Raw genomic sequence first — 19,867 nt, forward strand, 5'->3', positions numbered from 1 at the left:
TACTATTTGCTTATTTGTTGCTTTTTTGTTTTGTGGCCGAATTCGAATTGAAATTTACATTTGATTTAAATATAAATTTGATTTATATATAAATTAAAAATAAATATACTCATATTTTTAGCTTTGGAGATAACTTTATTTTTTATTTATTTACTACTTATCGCTGAAAAAATGGTATCAAACTGTAGAGCTTTCCATTTCCTTTCCAGGAATTGGCGTTTAAGCTCGTCTAAGCTGCTAACCAAGGAGACGAGTGCATGTTGACAGACTACCTATGTCGACGGCCTCTGTTAAATAAATACGAGGGGACTAACCAAAATTCCATAACTGGATTTTTTCAAAAATTTGAAAATGCCATTAGTTTCATATAAACTTTCTGAAAAATCGGTTCGAATAGCGACGAGAAAACGTAAAATAACAAGTGATCAATTATGAATAGAAACTCCGCCACCGACGCAGCAGGAAATCCGTTATTCAATACTTTATGGCTTTCGACGTCAACTCAAGCCTATGGAAACTTTCACTGAATTCCAAACTGCATATATTATAAAACGGGCACTCCATCTCTTAAGACTATTTGTAAGTGGTAACAAAGATTCCACACTGAACATTTTTCTGTGGGGGACGAGCCGCGGGGAGGACGGCCAAAATCATCGATCGGCGAAATAAATGTGGCGCTGGGGAAGCGAGAAACTATTAGAGACCCACAAGAGGTACAGGAAATGATATATATGATATATAGTGCATTAGGCTTGAATTCTATGGCAGTATTGGGAATATTGCAAAATGATTTGCATTGCACAAAGAAATCTGCTCGATGGGTTCGATGAATTTTAAATCAGACCCCAAAAGAAGCAGAGAAGAGAAAAGTAAATTTTGCTCAATACAATATTTTTTAAGCAAATTCGAAAACGGGGAGTCTAGCAACTTTAATATAATCGTAACAGATGACGAAGCTTGTTTTTTTATGTATGACCCGGAAACGAAATAGCAGTCTATGGTATAGAGCCCAAAAAGGGCAAATCCATCTGTGACAGCCAGGCAGCAAATTTCAGCAACAAAAGTTGCAAAAATAGTTGTTGCTTTCCATTAGATTCTTCTCAAACAGTAAGTGTCAAATGATATACTGCTTACCAAAAGTGTTCAAAAATTTACTTGCAAATAGAACAAACAAGGAACTGCGCCGCTACTCCTTACACTACGATATTTCACCCAGCACACACTGCTGAAGTGATAAGTAACTTCATTGCGCTTTTTGGCATTGAAGAAATTCGTCTATCGCGATATTCTCCGGATCGGGTGCTGGGTAATTTCTGGTTATTTAAAAAAATTAAGAGAAATTTTGAGAAGAAATTTTTTTGGTAGCCACGAAGAGAAAATAAATGCGGTTAATACTGAGCTTAATAAGCTGGAAAAACGGGATTTCGAGGACTGGGCAGCAGTGGATTTACAGATTCAAAAAATTTACTGAAATTAATGGGGATTGGGGTGGAGATGATAAAAAATAACGAAGTTAAAAGTAAAAAAATGTATAATTTTTTCAATTCGATTTGCCAAACTTTTGCTGATCCCCTCGTATATTGCTTATTATTCAGTCACTGATGCCAAATCACCACGCGAGTTACGTGATTGAATGACCTGTGCAAATGATAAAACTTCTTTGTGAAAATTAGTATTCACCATTTCACGGCAGACGCGGTGTCCCCTCACAGTCGACTCCATAACATTTGGTGACCAAAATTCGAGACTACCACTTAGGTAAATAATCAGACAACACCCGCCCCTTCAATAAACGCCAAATCACGCCTGTCTGTGAAAGTATACAGGGAAACCAGAGGCAGTCAATTTCACGCCGCGCACATGAACATGGCCTTTCAAAGACTTTAACTTGGCGAATTTTATGTCGGGACTTAAGTCTTCAACCATACAGGATCCAACCGACTCAAAAGCTCGAAGTTGATGGCCACAGACAATGTTGATTATCCGTTAAATCAATCAACTTTAAAGACGAGACAAACTTTTATATGAAGTCTTATTCTTTTCACGCGTTTAAATGTAGAATCCAACTCGACTTTTGTGTGGTGCTGCGATGTTCAAGTATGCCACTTTTGTGATTGATCAATGGAAAATTTCAACTTCAAACGGGTTTGGCTCTCTGTTAAATTTTGTGGGCAATTGATAGTTTATATCAGTACTGCCATAGCTAAATTAACCGAGTTGGAATGTTCTTTGGCGACTCGGGTGCAAGAAAATGCAGCAAGAGATTTAGAAAATCTCAGAGTATAAGATGGCTTGAACACGTGTTTAGAATGCCCAAGGAAAGAACAACTCAAAAGGCAATTGAATTGTGCCCTATTGGAGGCCGAAGAAGAGATCGCCCCAAAAAGAGATGGTTCGAAGGATATGACCTTGCAAAACTGAACGTGCGGCGGTGGAAGGAAGTAGCCTTAGATGCAGACGGGTGGCGAAATGTTGTGAATGAAGCAATGGTTCACCATGGACTGTGATGCTAAGAAGCAGAGAATATGGCGAATGACTATATTAGCAAGCAAAATTGCTGAATGACTGCAATCGACATAGGCTCACTGCTATGCATCCATAAAGAGTAATTCTTTGGTATAGATTTTGGGCCGGCGCCATTGATGAAGCTCAGCGCCTTTAAAGGCGAACGCTACAAGTCAGTAGTAATTTTTAATTTTTTTGTTTTAATTTAAAGTTACAGGCTTGAACGAAATGTTGTTGAACATAGCGAGTGCCACGGTGATATGTATATGTAACTAGAAAGTAAGGCAAGAGAGACTTGATCTGAATTGGCCAACAAGAATTCATAAAAATTACGAAATGTCTTAGACAAGACATACTGATTTTATCCAAGAGAACCCCTGTCCCTCCATCGACCCGAAAAACTACTACTTTTCAGATTTAAAAAAAAACAATGATTTTACCAATTACCCATACGGATGAAAAATAGTGGTCTGTTCTACATATAAAAGTATATACCATTACATTTTTTTAGATACTCTCAAAGACAACACTATAAAAATGTAAAATCTATGCCGGAATGGAACATGGGCCGCACAAACCGCCTGTTGAAACTAAACAGGAAAAGCATGAGAAATGTTATCGGGGTCCTAACAGGGCATTGTCTGATTGGCAGGCATGCCGGCAAACTAAGAGCGCCCTATAACGACTATAGCAGAAGCGGGAACGACATCGCAGAAGAAGAGTCTATAGAACACTTACTATGCGGGTGCAAGGCTCTGGATAGAAGAAGGTTCAATATTTTAGGAAAAAGTTCCCTGAATAACTTGGCAGAAGTAGCCAATATAAAAATAACAAGTCTTGTTAGATATATTAAAGCCACAGGTTGGTTCAATGAGGACAATGTAGAGTGAGGAGAGGGGAGCAATCACAATGGGCCTACAGCAGGCCTGGGTGTATCAACCGACAACCACTATACCTACCTAAAATCTATTATATTTTTAAATGAATTTTTCACATAATGAAGATCAACTTAGGAACGCAATGGTCCAATATTATAGAACTCTTCCTTTTTCATAGTTGCTTTACCTCATTCTTGCCTTTTTGGTATTTTTGTGTTATTGTTCAGAAATGGCTCTAAGCCCATATCATTCGGTAGAGCATCAGATAAGGAAAGGTTGCAGAATTTTACTTATTGTACACATTTCTACATATCGCATACTTTTTGGCATTTGCTATAACGCAATTTGGAACGGAACGACGGCTAAAATTTCCCATTTAGTTTATCACTTTTAGTGTAACAGCTATTTTGGTTTATCACCAATACAATAAACTAATGCTAAAAAGTACACGGATATGAGTACAAAATCCACCAAGGTTTAAACTATAGGGTGGGCCATGTAAAATTTGCTTTTTGAATCGGGTATAAAAAACTTTTTCAAACTTTTATTTTGAAGATTGGACATTGTCATTTATGAATGAAAAATAATATTGTTCAAATGACTGCCCCGACTGGCGTTACAGTAAGCCATTCGATCAACCCAATTTTTAAACACATTTTCGATTGTTTGGGCTCCAATTTCATGAATGGCAACTTCGATTTCGTGTTTTAAAGCACTAATCGATCAATCGTCTCTGGATGGTTCGCATAGCATTTGTCCTTAACGGCTCCCCACAAAAAATAGTCCAACGGGCTTAAATCACAGCTCCGAGGCGTCCAATTGATATCGGAATTTCGGCTGATTATTCGGTTTTCAAAAACGGTAGCCAAAAGTTCGAGTGTAACTTTGGCAGTGTGACAAATTGTTGTGACCGTCCTGTTGAAACCAAATGTCGTCGATGTCATCCTCTTCAATTTTTGGAAACAATGTCACGGTAACGCTCGCCATTTACTGTAACCGCGGCTCCTCGCTCATTTTCGAAAAAAAATGGCCGGCATCACCGGACCAGACCAAAAACCGCACCAAACAGTGACTCGTTGTGGATGTATTCGCTTCTCTACAGTAACGTGTGGATTTTCTGAGCCCCAAATCCGACAATTTTGCTTATTGACGTAGCCACCGATGTGAAAATCAGAAAAGAAGAAGAAAACTCACCACTTTGGAAATAGGTTTTCAATATTTCCCAATTTTGTTCAAGCGTATAGCGTCCCATTTCGTAAATGTCAAACCTTTAAGTAAATTATGAACACATTTGGCATGTCATTTGTGTTACCATTCTCAAAAAAATAGGTGGTTCAAAAAGCAAACGCTATATGGCCCACCCTGTACAAATTGAAAGTCCCAAGCAGATGACCGTATTTATTTCAACCTGTACATTTTCGAACAAAACATCGCACTGATTACATCTCACTTAAGGTACATTCATAAGCATACCGAAACAAGTCACGCTTTACAGATTCATTTGTTCTTCCTTTCGTTGATTTTATCATTTCTTTGTTCATGCTTTTCTTCTTTTCAGCGATTTGGTAACATTTTTAATTGATTTAATTAAAGGACAGCAGACATTTGCATAACAGCTGAAAAGTAAATTAATACTCGTGAATACCCACGAATACAAAGAAGGTCAAAACGAAAGGTGATCAAATTTTAATACGAATTTGTATGGGAAACAGTTTCAAATGAAATCAAACAAATTAAGAAGCTCGAATTCAAGTGGAGCGGATCTTTATAAATAATTTTTGAAAACAAAACAACGAACTTTGATTGCATTTAAACGAATAAGTTTTGTGTGAAATATATTCACTTATTCCCAAATGTGGTTCCATCTTGAACACTAAGAAGGCAGAAATTTTGAGTTATCTAGAAAAGTTAATGTTTTATTTATGTGCTGTGATTTTCTATATTTGTTTTATTCGTTACTAAATTAGAGTAAAGTACAAAAATATGAATGAATTTATTATTCTTTAAAAAAAAGTTAAGTATTAAATTTATTGTATTTATTGAATTAAATATTCAATATTAGTTAAATATTAATGGCCACTGCCAACTTTATCATCACTTCTGCCGATTTTATTCGCTTACTATATGGTGGTTCACGAAGCCGAATGGATTGGTGCATGACTACCATTCAGAAGTGCATTCGAGACCACAAATGATGGAAATATAACACAGGCCTGCAAAATCTCGCTTTTTTACAGTTTCTAAAACCGCTATAGGTGTTTCCTGAAGGTTTTCTTATGCCGAAAACGAATATGATCTTGAAAATGCTCCAGCACGTCAGGATTTTTGGCAATTTGAGGTTAAATAGTCAAAAAACGCAGATTTTCGGCATTTAAAAAAATTTTTTTTTGAGCAAGGTAAAGTTTTTTTTTTTAATTTTCCGCATTGGCATCGCAAAGTACTACTCTTCAGCTTTAAAATCCATTTTTAAAAATATTTTTGCGATTAATATAAAAAAAGTTATTCTATTTTGAATTGGAGACTTTTAGATATGCAAATTCAACCTTTCTAACTCTCTAACGCCACTATAAAGGGCGAATTCAAAGAGTATAACTTTTTTTATATTAATCGCTAAAATATTTTTAAAAATGGATTTTAAAGCTGAAGAGTAGTACTTTGCGATGCCAATGTGGAAAATTAAAAAAAACTTTACCTTGCTCAAAAAAAAAATTAAAAAAATTATGACTATTTAATCTCAAATTGCCAAAAATCCTGACGTGCTGGAGCATTTTCAAGGTCATATTCGTTTTCAGCACAAAAAAACCTTCAAGAAACACCCATAGCCGTTTTAGAAACTGTACCTCGCAGGACTGTGTAATTGTTAGAAAGATTTCGGGTATGCAGTTTTATAGTTCATTAAATTTTGGTCTAATAAAGTGCAAGTTTCAAGTGGTGCAAAAATTCCGTTGGTTTCTGCCATTTTTTTCTGCTGATGGCGTTGAGTGTTTTCTTCAAGAATCAGTCTAATACTTGACCTTCTTGAAACTTGCGCTTTAAAACCAATATGTAATGAGCTATAAAATTGCATACTTGAAATTTTTTAGAAACTCTGCATACAAAATTTGAAGTTTTGATGAAAATTTACGAGTTTTTACAAATTGTATGCAAAAATCCAAACTTTGCTTCACATGGTTTTTGTTGTAGTATGCATTATATTAAAAACAAAACAATGCATGAAATTACAAAACCAATAAGTTAATAGCCTAGACTTGTCAATATATGGTGTATACATACACTATTTTGGCGTGACTGTACATAAAAGATGGTGCAAAAATAATCATCAAATTTTGTTTTTGTGATCTTTATTTTGACCTTCACTAGCTCCATTGCTTGTCTGTTTGTAAAGTGCAGCCGACTAATTCAAAAGTGTGATAAGCGTAAGATGTATGGCACCATTCACAAAAATTGTAAGTTTTCCGATAGCATGATTAATTACGCGCCACCTTGTATAGCGTTATCTAATAAGAGGTGTTATTTTGATATTCAAAGCAAAATGATGCTATTTTTTAATAGAAATGATCGGATGTTTATTTCATTATAAAGAGGAAAGTATGCCGTTAATAGTGGAAAATAAGATCAGGCAAATGACCAGCACGACCACGCTTACAGCACAATATCCTTTTCATGAACTTTTCCATAACCGAATTGCAAAGTGGCTGCCCAATGTCCTCGATAGCCTCACGAATTCCAGCTTTGAGGGTCTTGAATCGATCCTGGGCTGTTGGCGTAGACCTTCTCTTTCACGTGGCTCCAAAGAAAAAAGTCACAAGGCGTAAAGGCTACGTAAAGCAGAATTTTTCACACCTATCGGACAACCAAGCAGCTACAGATGGACCTGATTGAATCTGATAGCATTTGAACTGACGGTGCCGTACCTAGTAAACTAAACACTCTTAGCATGACCAATCAGGTTTGAATTTTCTGGGTACAAGATTTGCTTGGAAGCAAAACAAGCACGCAAAGAAAGAGCATCATCTCCTTTTACTCGGCCAATCTAACAACTGGGATGGCTAACATATAATCGGTCGTCAGCACAAATATGGATATTATAGTTATTCAATATATCTGGCAAGTCATTTATATACAGCACGAACAATATAGCATCCAAATTAGCGCCTAACTACAGAGAGAAAAGTGCACTTTCTTTCTCCAATAAGTGCAGACAGACTCGTGGCACTGCTCGTAGCATTTTAAATTGTGGCCATTTTTATCAAAGGCCTTAGAAAGATTAAACAAATTTAAGAAGTCGATGTTATTTTCATCTATTGGTGACCTAATGTACTCAGTAACGCCTAAAAATTCGGTAGTAAAGCCTCTCTCTCGCTTGAAACCAGACAGCCTGTTAATTAGGAGTCCATTACCGTGCACATATGAATTCATCCGTTTATGTACAGGGTCCGGCACTTGAAGTGTAACCAAGTTCAGACCGCTCACGCAGCTGATGCACGAACATCAGCTGTCTATTAGTTGGCTACATGACGGTCCAGAGTACGAGTATTGTTTACAAGCGCGCGGAAGCATTTTGCCGAGATTAAACGCGAAAAAAGAAAATCAGTAATGGATTTCAAACATAGTGTGATTGGATTATATTTGGCTGCAAAATAACAAACAGCGACTGCGCGTGAGCTTGAGCACCTTAAAGTAGATCAAGTTTTTGTTTATCTCACCATTACTCGTTGCAATCATACTGGTAGCATCGCGAAACGTCATGGAGGTGGTGATCAAAAGACTGCAACGTCACCTGAAATGTTTCAAAAAGTGAAGAGGTGACTTGAGCGAAGTCCCCGACGAAGTGCAAAACAAATGGTGAAAGAAAATATCTGACAGTAGCATCCGCCGTATACTGAAAAATTATCTCCAAGTCAAGCCTTACAAGATCCAAAAGGCGCATAATCTCACACCGAAGCAGCAACAAGTCAGACTTGAGAGAACGAAGTAGTTAATTCGCTTGCCCGAAAGCGGTCAAATTGCGAACATTGTGTTTTCTGACTAGAAAATTTTTCGAATTGAGCAATTCGTAAACTCCCAAAACGATCGGGTTTATTTGACCAACCGTTCATACGAGAATTTGAGACATCGATTGTCCACCACGAGGCAGCAATTGCTACAGGTAATGGTTTGTGCCGTTGTAATCGCATATGCGCGCTCTCCAATTGCTTTCATCGAGCCTGGCGTGGGCAGACAAATATTTCAGTGGTAGACCATGGGCGTTTTAACAGGACTCGGCGCCATCTCTCAAAGCTCGAGTGAACCAAGAATGGCTGAAAAACAATGTCCACACAATGTCCGAAATCCGAGATTATAAAATAATCTTAGATTATAAAGATACTCTTTCTCTTACAACCCTGTGTTTTTTATGGCATCGACAATTATTATTACGGATGAAGGGTAAACGTCAAAGAAAAAACTAAATAAAATGGACGCCGACAAAGAAAAGAGGCTTGCAGCATAGTTCAAATACAACTTTTTGGTAGATATTATTAATTATACATTCATATTGTAGAAGAAATGGTGTCCATAGGCCTTTTATAGCTTGTTATAAAATGTAATATCGAATTTTGCATGCATATTGTTGCCATAATTTTTGGCAATCTCAGTAGACGCCGTTTACGGATTTACTCCAACTCCTAATTTCTATGAACCGAAACCCATTCCAAACGGTATTTATAGGTGATTGATTATTTTATGTGGATTTATTGCTAATCGCTGCATATGTATGTCAAGGTACTTTAAGGTCGTTATTTTCCCTGCGAACAAGGATTACTTTGGCAACTTTCCAATTCATTGGGAAAACACCTAAGTTAAAAAAGTCGAGCTAATAAGATGTATCAAAGATGGTAAGATTTTAGTTAGAATTACAGTGTGACAAAAAATAAGTGTATACAACATTTTTTAATGAAACAAATTTATCATTGGTAGTAGCTCAAAATAAATTGTGAAATTTTAATAGACAATGTTTGAGTAACATTATATTCAGTCAGTTTCAAAGTGGCCACCTTTAGCACGAATACACAAGCTCAAACGTTTCGTAAACTATAGGCCGTACTTCGTCTACCGTTATGCGATTCCACTCTCGACGCAACGCTTGCTTCAGGTACTCCAAAGTTTTGTGGCGTTTTGGACAGGTCCTTGCTTCCAAAATCGACCATACGTTGTAATCTAGCGGATTCAGATCCGGTGAGTAGGGTGGCCATTCTCGGGAAGTAATGAACGAGGCGAAATTGGCTTTGCATCACTCTTGGGTTGTTTTTGCTCTGTGGGCTGTTGGCGAGTGCTGTTGAAACGTCCACTCATCGTCACCAAAGTGCTGCTGGGACCAGGGAAGAACAACTGCTTCTAATATGTCTTGACGATAGACATCTTTATTGATTTTGACTCCTTGGTCTCTGAAAATCAGAAGAGTCTTGCCACTGGCGCAAATTCCCCCCCCAGGGGCTTTTGTAGACCAATTTCTGTCGTTTTAATGATTGTGAGCTTGTTCAACGGTAAATAGCTTCTCATCCGTAAAGACGACTTTTCCCAGCCCGTAGCTACGACCCGACGTTGGAGCGAGCGATATCTTTCGAGTCTTATTTTCTTGTTTTCATCCGTGAGCTCCTGGCATTTTTGTAGTTTATGAAGCTTAAGTCCAAGTTCTTTCTTTGGTATAGGGCGAACTGATTCACGATTGATGTCTGTCTCACGAGCAGTTTTCCTCATCGAGACAATAGAATTTCGTAGAACTCGTTTTTTGATGATTTTTCGGTTGTTGGAAGTGCTAATAGTTCATTTTCTTCTTCTTCCGGACGGTCACCTTCATTACCAAGGTCCTTAAATCGTTTGATTGCTCGAAAAACCATTGAACGTGCAATCCCAAGCTCCCGTGCTATCTCGTAGTTGCGTGCTCCTAGCTGATGCGGGGCTATAATAGCTGAGCGACTATTTGACATCGTTACACAAAGTATTTAAAAAGAGCTGGAATAGAAATGAATACTAGTTTTTGTACTTCAGAACAAACACAACAATCACAAAATAAGAGCATTCGCTAAAAAATTTAACATTCATTCAATTGCACAGAGAAGTTTGTTTGCCGTTATTTTTTGTCACCCTGTATGATTAAAAGGCAATATTTAAACTACTTAAATGGTCGCAAAAGATCTTAAGGTTGCGGTCCTTCATTCCCAATAATAATCATAACACCATATACCTGTATAATAAATATATCATCAAAGCAAATTATTTTCAGTCAAGATTAAAAAATAATGATTTATAACGAAGAATAATCATAAATTATCAAGAACTAATAAATTAAATAGAGAATAAAAAATTTGTAATTATTTTTTCATTACTTACAGAAAGAGTTGATTATTAATCTCCGGGCCATTATGATTAATAAGATCACCTAAACGTTTCGATTTCTAATCGTAATCTAAATTTAACAGCTTGGTCATAAATGTTTTTGTGTACATGTAGAGGTTCGCATAGGAACGATTTTCCAAGCGCGGTCGTGTGCACTGCATTAACTGTACAACTTTAGCACTATAACTAAGCGACAAATTGTGACCATTTATTTGTTTCACATTTAATTTGAAAAGTGTTTTATGAAAACACTGTTGATTGTTGTACAAAAGCAGCAAGTTTCAAATTTGGTGCAAATTGAAAAAAAAAAATCAATAAATTATCATCCAAACTTCACATTTTCTAATAAAAAACTTAGGTATAACGTTTTGAAGCCTTTAAAGTTTTAGCTTAAGAAAATATAAGTTTCAGGTGACTCAAAAACCATGTTGCGTTTTGACAATTTTTTTGCTGACGGCGTTGTTTTCTGCCATATAAAAGCATTTCGAGCATTCGTTATATGGTAGAAAATGCACAACACCGTCAGCAAAAAAATTATCAAGTATCAACGCAATTTATGAGTCACTTGCACTTTATTATTTCAAAATCTAGTAGGCTATAAGCCTGCATAAATGAATTTCTGATTAAAGAGCGTAAAATTTTATTGAACTCCTTTTTAAAATTTGCACCAAATTTGATGCTTAGATGTGTCTCTCAACGGATGGCTACCGCCCTATATTTCTTCTTCTTGCCTTTCAAAATTACTAGAACGGATCGTAGCAATTCGAATCGCATGGTTTACTGAAACACATCACCTTATTAACTTTAACTAAGTTGCATTTATACCCAATAGAGCTTGCACCGATGCCTTTTATGAAAGCCCTCTCAGCTCGCAACCACATCACCATCCTTTTGCTTAACGTTGAGAAAGCATTTGACCGAGTTGGCTTCCATGTCGCCTTCCATCGCCTTTTAATTATTTTTATTTTTATAATTACCGAAGGACTTGCCGCTTTTCTAATCTTAAACAAAAACATTAGCTGCCAGAATAAACATTATTTTATACCTTGCAAGTAATAAATGTCATGTACACATTACTACCCTTATATATTTAACCAAAACGCTTATGCCAAGCAAAATCGACTGCAGGCTTTTCCTCTTTGGGAACTCACCAAAATCGACTTTAAACATCTTCAGGACGGTAAATCACCAAGCGGCGCAAACGAGTATTTTTGCACTTCGCACAACTTCAATAAAAAACCTTTTAGCAGAGGTTGGCCTACTAAAAATTGAAAATGAATTGGAAATTCAAGCGAGACTCATCCCTAAACTTCTTTTTCCATCCAGCTCAATCATTCACAAGGACATCTCAAATATTAACTGAACAATACCAAGCAAAAAACCCACAATGGGAGATAACGAAATTATCGTGCGACCTCAGCTTATCCAATTTTGCAAAAAAAACTACATCACCTGAAGCATTCCTTTCTATGTTCCAGGAACGCAAGTCATAGTATGAAGCTGACAATTGGACTTTGTGGTTCACAGATGGCTAAAAATCTGATAATGGACCAGCCAGCTTTGCAGTGGTTGACACAAACATAGACACTCTACGGGTGCAAACTTTGCCGGACTGGGCATCTGTTTTTACTGCAGAAGCAGTTGCCGTTTGTCACGCTATAAGCATGACTTTAGAAAACGATTGTAAAACTTGTATATGCACCGACAGTAAATTCGTTCTAAAAGTTCTAATCCCTTTATCCAATTCATTCACCATTAGCAGAATAAGAGATACATTCATTGGCAAGAAGGCTGTCTTACACTTACGTACAAAGTCACATACGAATTTACGGGAATGAGATGGCAGACAGTGCGGCCAAACAAGCCTCCTCAGCAAGGATAAAAAAAGACCTCACATGTGAAAAGAGAGAACCACCAGAACAAAACTAGAATGGTTAAACTGCACCCACCAACACTACACTACCGTGAACCGAGAGGATATATCCCATCCGCACAGTACCCCACCGGCGTATGGAAAACATAAATAAAACATTTCTGCCGTCTAAGGCTTGGCCACACTATTGACCCCAGCGGGTCGGGGGGAAGAATACATCCGTGGTAAGGCATGCTTGTCGTAAGAGGCGACTAAAATCCGGCAGGAGAGGAAAGGGTTCAGCTCGAAAGGCCTCATATACCCCGACTTCCTCCAGCGGCAGGGCTGTAAAGCTCATCAGGATCGAGACCAGTAAGATCCTGATTACGGTATACTGGAAAATAATATTAGATTAGGAAGTTTATGGGCTGGTGAAAGTAGTATTCTATCACCTCAGTACTGGAGGGTGACACCTCACCGAAATGGCTGACAGTCTAATGCTACATTCGCCTCCGTCCCGTTAAAACTCTGGCAAGCCTTCGGGTACGTTCCTTACACGTCACCATTAAATTGGTGGTGCAGGCTCAGTTGAGAAATCCTGTCTAGTTTCTGTCCTGGCTTTGAACTCTATTGCCCTTGAAGCGTAGAGTCAACCCTTGCATGGTCTCCCTACTCGCATAGATAACCAATCAGGAAGAACTGGATTGAATTATTAAAAAACTATACATCCGAGAATATAGTCGCTATCAACCACTTTATAAAGCATATCCATCCATTTTAGAGTGGGCGGCAAAGTTTTAGTGATATGCAAATTGGTGTTTAAATTACTTTTTATAAAAAAATTAAAGTCAGTTGTATGGAACATTTTTGGCTACTCATCCCTACATTCAATAACGAAATCGGCACGGACGATCACGGATACGAACAGCTGATTTAAAATGTTCTACTAAGAATTCGACGTCGATTAATACAATCGGCAACATCTATACGAATATAATATAATTCACTTGAAACCACACCAGCTGAAAACTTTTAGCTCCTGTCAAGACAGTAAGAAACTATTTTGACTAGCCTCATATTTTCAACTTCTAAAGGGTGTTTTTTTGGAAGCGAAGAAGCTTAAATGAAAATGAAATACATGGAAATATTTATAATAATAATAAATTAGCCTTTATTTCACAGATAATTTTATATCAACTAGGAATAGGTTCGAAACCTCGTGCACGAAACACCAAATGCGAGACGGCAAAGTTTGTTTTCAATAACGATCGTCCCTCGGCAGGCAATGGCATACCCCCGAGTGTATTTCTGCCTTAAAAGCTCCTTATAAAAACACCAACCACCTTTCGAACACGGCATAAAACTGTATGATCCTCTATTTGAAGAAAAATATCAAGCCGCACACCACAAATAGGAAAAGGAGCTCGGCCAAACACCAAAAAGTATTAATGGTAATATACTTTAAGAGCAATGGTTTATGGATAAAGGAAAAGAATATGCGAAAAGTTTCTCGGTTAGAATCATGTTTTTCAAAATAAATTTCAACAACTTGCATATTTCCCATTGCGGGTCTGTTCATGACGAATTGGCAACAATTCAAAAATATCGAGAGCTCCCTATCCCACTGTCACAGAAAATAGTTTTGCCAATTGAAAGTTCTCGGCTTCTATAAAAACACCCATTATATTCAACTACCTCATATATTTTATAATACTTCGTCAAGGTTACGACATCGCCTTGAATTTTTTAGCTTTCAAAATAACGCAGAAGCTATAAATAACTTAGTGTTTTTTAGTAATACGAAAGTCAAAGACATTTGAACAAATTATTTGAAATCCTATTTTTAAAATTTTATGGTCACTTAGTTTTTATTTTTATTTTTAATACAATTCTTTTTTTATACACCCCACAACACAAAAACATAATAGATTCTGGTAGAGAAGAAAAATAAAAAAAATAAATATCGGCCATTTGAAAGTTTGCGGCTGATTTTTTAGAGGGATCAAAGTTTTCACGCTTTTGCACATTCTTACAAGGTGGTGCAAAATTAATCATGCAATTGTATTTATTGTATTTATTTGAAGAAGTCAAAAAAGCATAATTTGTGGCTGGCTACTAAAACTGATGAATAATGAAAATATATACAAACTCAATTGCACCCTTACATCTAATTAAAATATACAAGCTAACTAAGAGACAGAGTTCATTAGTACAGAAAATCCTTTCTTAGAGAATGAGAAATCTAGCACGTTAAAATTGGAGATCTTATTAAATCACGAAGGGCACGTTCAATAGGAGCATTTCAAGCATAACTTGTTTTGGACTTATTAAATAGAAAGGAAGAGCGTTACGAAGAATTCCAGGAACTGTAAGAAAATGAATACTTTGAAGCAGAAAGGGGCAATCTTTGTCGCCTTTAATAACATAGAAAACAAACGAGAGAGAAATAAACGATCTTCTACTTTCTAAGGACTTCAGGACATCAAAGATGGGATGTGTAAATTGGGATATGATCGGAAAATTTTACTGAACTTAGTTTAAATTTCAGAGACACCTTTTGAACACGTTCGATCCTGTCTTTTAAAAATGTATGGTATGACCTCCAAATAAAGGCGCCGTATTTCAAGCTTGAGCGAAGGAATACAGTAAACAAAAATTTCAGGGTATTAGGGCCCGTTAGCTATTTCGTCGTACAAAGCCTAAGATGAAATTAATGTGGCTATTAAATCACAAACGACTCTCCAAAAGTTTCACCCAAATCTTTAAATTCTTTAACAGATTGAAGTACGATATTAGATATGCTATAAGAAGCGTGAAAGGCAATAGGGATTTTGGAAAAAGTGACATGACAACATTTTTTGATATTTAAAAAAAGTTGAAATTTTTTACACCACTTAACACATTTTTCTACTCCTGCGGTTTGAAGCCAACATATGTCAGTTGTATTATTTATAACTGAAAATATTTTTAAATCGTCAGCATATAACAGAAAATTAGCAAATAAGAAGCAATTACAAATGTCGTTTATGAGTAGCTCAAAGAGTAACGGGCCTAAAACGCTTCACTGTGGCACTCTAGAGTAGGCATTGAATGTTTCGGAGAAAATACCATCAATTGTGACCAATTGTGACGCCTTCCGCATAAATAGGATCTCCACCACTGCAAGAAGACAGAGTGAAACCCAAGCGAAGATAATTTATATAGTACAGAGTCCGCACTCCAAATGTAACTAATTAAAAAGACCATAAATTTAGTTCGGAAAATTACTTTTATTCAATTCAAATTAAAAAATGTGTGACACTAATAAAAAATTAAGAATCAATTTACTTTTGCTCGATATTACCATCTTTTGCATTGACTATGGCCTTGAGACGGCCCAGAAACGAATCGCACGCTGTCCGAATGCGACTTGCAGGTATTTTGGGCCACTCGGAGACAATGGCTTTTTTCAGCACCTCGAGACTGGTGAATCTTTTAGTTCGAACCTTGCTCTCCATGGCCCAAAGAGAACACTCCATCGGATTAATGTCTGGTGAATTTAAGAAGCTTTTTGTGGACGTTATGAACCTCGGAACGTTGTTTTTCAGCCATTCTCGGTTCACTCGAGCTTTGTGAGACGGTGACGCGTCCTGTTGAAACGTCGGATTCATGCCTGGTGAATGTGAGAAGCATTGTGTGGACGTTATGAACTTCGGAACGTTGTTTTTCAGCCATTCTCGGTTCACTCGAGCTTTGTGAGACGGTGCCGAGTCCTGTTGAAACGTTCATGGTCTGTCACCGAAATATGTGTCTACCCACGGCCTCAATGCAACCTCCAGAATACTTTTCCGATAATATAATATTTCGCATTTACCTTGACGCCTGCCTCGATGAAAACGATTGGAAAGCGCCCATCTGCGGTGGCCCTAGTGGCCAATGGACGACCCAAATTCTCGTATGAACGGTCGGTCAAATAAACCTTATCGTTTGGGAGTTTACGAATTGCTCAATTTGAAACATTTTCTCGCCAGAAAACACAATGTTCGGAAATTGACTGTTTTCGGCCAAGCGAATCAACTCCTTCGCTCTCTCAAGTTTGACTTATTGCTGCTTTGGTGTGAGATCATGGGCCTTTTGGATCTTGGAAGACTCGACTTTGAGATTATTTTTCAATATACGGCGAATGCTAGGTCAGATATTTTCCGTTCTTCTGCCATCAGCTGCGCGAGCGATCTGAAGTCACTTCGAGTAATGGAACCTGTAAAATGTTGTGAGAGACTCTGTCGAAAGCTTTGGAAAAATCCGTGTAAAATCAGTCGACTTTTTGCCCTGTTGCGAAGGCTCTAATACAACCTTTTGTTTTTGAATAACTTTTTTACTACATAAAAGAGATCTTGAGTGATTGTTTGTCTGTTTGTACTTATATACTGCAGCTGTTTCTAGTTCACTAGTGTCAAATATGATTGAGGCACACCACCATTTTCAAATGCCCCACTTTGTCTATGATGAGTGTAGCAGTTTTATGTATTTTAAAAAAACAAAAACAAAAATTTTTGTGGAACATTTTAATCCCGGTAACTTCCAATAGATTGATCTGTTCTGTCTCAAATATTTTTCATATAATGCATTTTACTATAATTCTCTTTATACACTAAAACTCAAAACTCTACTTAAATGGCAGAGATATGTCATGGAAAATATAGGGTTTTGATGGAAAATATTTGATTTTGTCGCACAGTGTAAATATTAACGTCACAACTCTCCAATCATATCTTAAAATTCTATTTTTAATATTATGGTCTCTTAGTTTTTATTTTTATTATTATACATAATTATTGTTTTTGTCTTAATTATTAACGTTATATCTGCCCCAAAAACTAAGATAAAGATCACAGCTATAAATATAAAAAAATAACTTAAATGGTATCTTGATTTAAAAAGAAGTATATACTACAGGGTAATATCTCATAATTGCTAATCTATGGGTATTCGTGGTTTCCAACAAAACGAAAAAAAAATAATAATTTATGGGATAAAGTTGAATATATATGTACATATTGTGTTTGAAACTTTGTTCAGTGTATGGAGTTTGTTATGCGAAAATACTTTCGAAATGAAACAGTAAATTATACTATATATATATACATACAAGTGTAAGCCGACTCTGAGCGACAGATGATTTTTATGAGGAGCTCTTCCATGGCAGAAATACACTCGGAGGTTTACCATTGTCTGCCGAGGGGTGATCACTTAAAAAAAACTTGTTCTATCATTTCGGTGTTTCATGCACGGAGATTCGAACCTACGCACTTCTGAATGTTAGTCACGCATCAAACCATTTGGCTACGGGGGCCGAGTCAAAGAGTAAATAACCCAAATAAAAAAATATCTCACGTTCAAACGATCTAAATGATAAAACAAATTACCTTGTGTTTTCGTGTTGCACTAAACAACAATGGCAAATCATGGAGTAAATATTTTCCGTCCACAGATTTCTTCTAAAACCCCTTTTTCAGTTAGAATTGGCCGTCTCTCCTTTGAAGGAAAAATCTTAGTGCGTTTGTCAAATTGTTGAAAATGATTGACCACAAAGTTCCTACGCGTCAGCATTTTATTATTCGCGTTTATTCGATTAATTTCACAGTTCCAACTAGAAACTGCGTACCGTGCAACGCAATGAATGCAAAAACATAAAAAAAATTGGTCTCATGGTTAATGAATGAAATCGTCAAATTGTTTGTCACTTGACTCATAGCAAATATGAAAAGTAAACACACACACACTCGTACAGTGTCAAACAAAACAATAACGTAAGCAATAAAATGATAAAGTGTTTAAATAAAAAATAAAAATTATTAATGCATTCATTTTACTGCTGACATTATTTTGACAATGATAAGTAGGCATTGCGTCGAGTTCAATGTTTTCGGTATGAAGAAATATTACTTAGGGTTTATGGCCTTATTTACAGCCAATGCGTGCATACGAACTTGGGCAGTCTTAATTTGTGTAACACATATGCATACATACCTACATTGTACATACATATGTATGTATATAAAAATTAAGTATCTCCATATGTAAATCAACACTTGACAATATTTCTTACTTATGAGTAGAATAGATATACATTCGGAAGTAAAGCTCGTTTTCAGTTTTTCGCCAGCGTGTCAGGACTATAAAATTTAGTAAGAATCATAGATTCGAAACATTTTATAGATCTTTTAAAGTATGTGCATCGGGATATTAGAGGAAATTTATGAGTGTTTGAGGGCTGGAAATTGACTTTAGAGCCAAGCTCTAGCGGACTTCTCTAATCTGCGAGGAACGATGCCGCAAAAGTTGGTCCACCCTAATGTTCATATATACATATGGATCATAGGATTAATCAAACGAGCATAGTCCTGTTAATCGGGAGGTAATAAAGCTAGAGGATGAGCTTTATTTAAGGGAGATCCTGTTTTGAAGATCTAAAAATCGAAATCTCTAGAATTTTTTAAGAAAAAAAATGTAACTAAGTAAGCTGGCTTTTTCCAAAATCTTATAAATACAAGTTTCCGCGTAAAATGTAGCCAGCCGTTTAAGTTCAAACTCATAGAATAATTTATCTTCACGGCGATTAAAAGAAACTCGTAGTATTTTCCGATAGGTGAGTCGTGGTCGCAATATTTCTAAAAATCGTATTCATGGTCCAATTCGGCTGAAAATCGAAGCATTCATTAACCACATGAAATTGATTCGATAGATACGATGTGGTCGAAATATCACTAAACATTGTATTTATGGTCTGATTTAGCTCTAACGTGAAACATAAATTAACTACATGAAGAGAATTATTTTATCTCAAAATTGTTTGAATTTCAATCTAATCAGGTTTTATAATATTATGCATTGCACTTGTAAGCATAGCGTCCCTTAAAACCAACGAGAAAAAAGGAGCTAAGAAAAACTGAACGAAATCAGGAAAATAAATAATTCAAAAATGTTAAACAAAGAAACGAAATACAAAAAAATAGTTCAAATGTCATGATTACATAAGCATTAAATAAATATTCACAAAAATGTTTCTTACCAATTGCCCAGTAGATGCTGTTCTCTGCAAGAGATAAAAAATAGATGTTTAGTAACGTTAAATATCATAAAAAACTGTTAATATACATTTATACATCTACACTTGCGGCCGCCGTAGCCGAATGGGTTGGTGCGTTACTACCATTCGCAATTCACAGAGAAGAACGTCGGTTCGAATCTCGGTGAAACACCAAAATTAAGAAAA

The 19,867-nt window shown here is 36.5% G+C and overlaps 1 protein-coding gene across 2 annotated transcripts in view; it reads right to left on the reverse strand.

Moving 5' to 3' along the window:
* The window catches only part of LOC129243487 (high affinity cAMP-specific and IBMX-insensitive 3',5'-cyclic phosphodiesterase 8), a 421,728-nt gene that overhangs the window by 322,904 nt on the left and 78,957 nt on the right, over window positions 1-19,867 (reverse strand). For both annotated transcript variants that reach the window (XM_054880534.1, XM_054880535.1), the window contains one exon: window positions 19,664-19,687. The gene's annotated coding sequence lies outside the window, so the exon portion shown is untranslated. The remainder of the gene's footprint in view (window positions 1-19,663; window positions 19,688-19,867) is intronic.

Source organism: Anastrepha obliqua, chromosome 4, assembly GCF_027943255.1.
Source record: "Anastrepha obliqua isolate idAnaObli1 chromosome 4, idAnaObli1_1.0, whole genome shotgun sequence".
In the NCBI taxonomy this organism is placed as follows: domain Eukaryota; kingdom Metazoa; phylum Arthropoda; class Insecta; order Diptera; family Tephritidae; genus Anastrepha; species Anastrepha obliqua.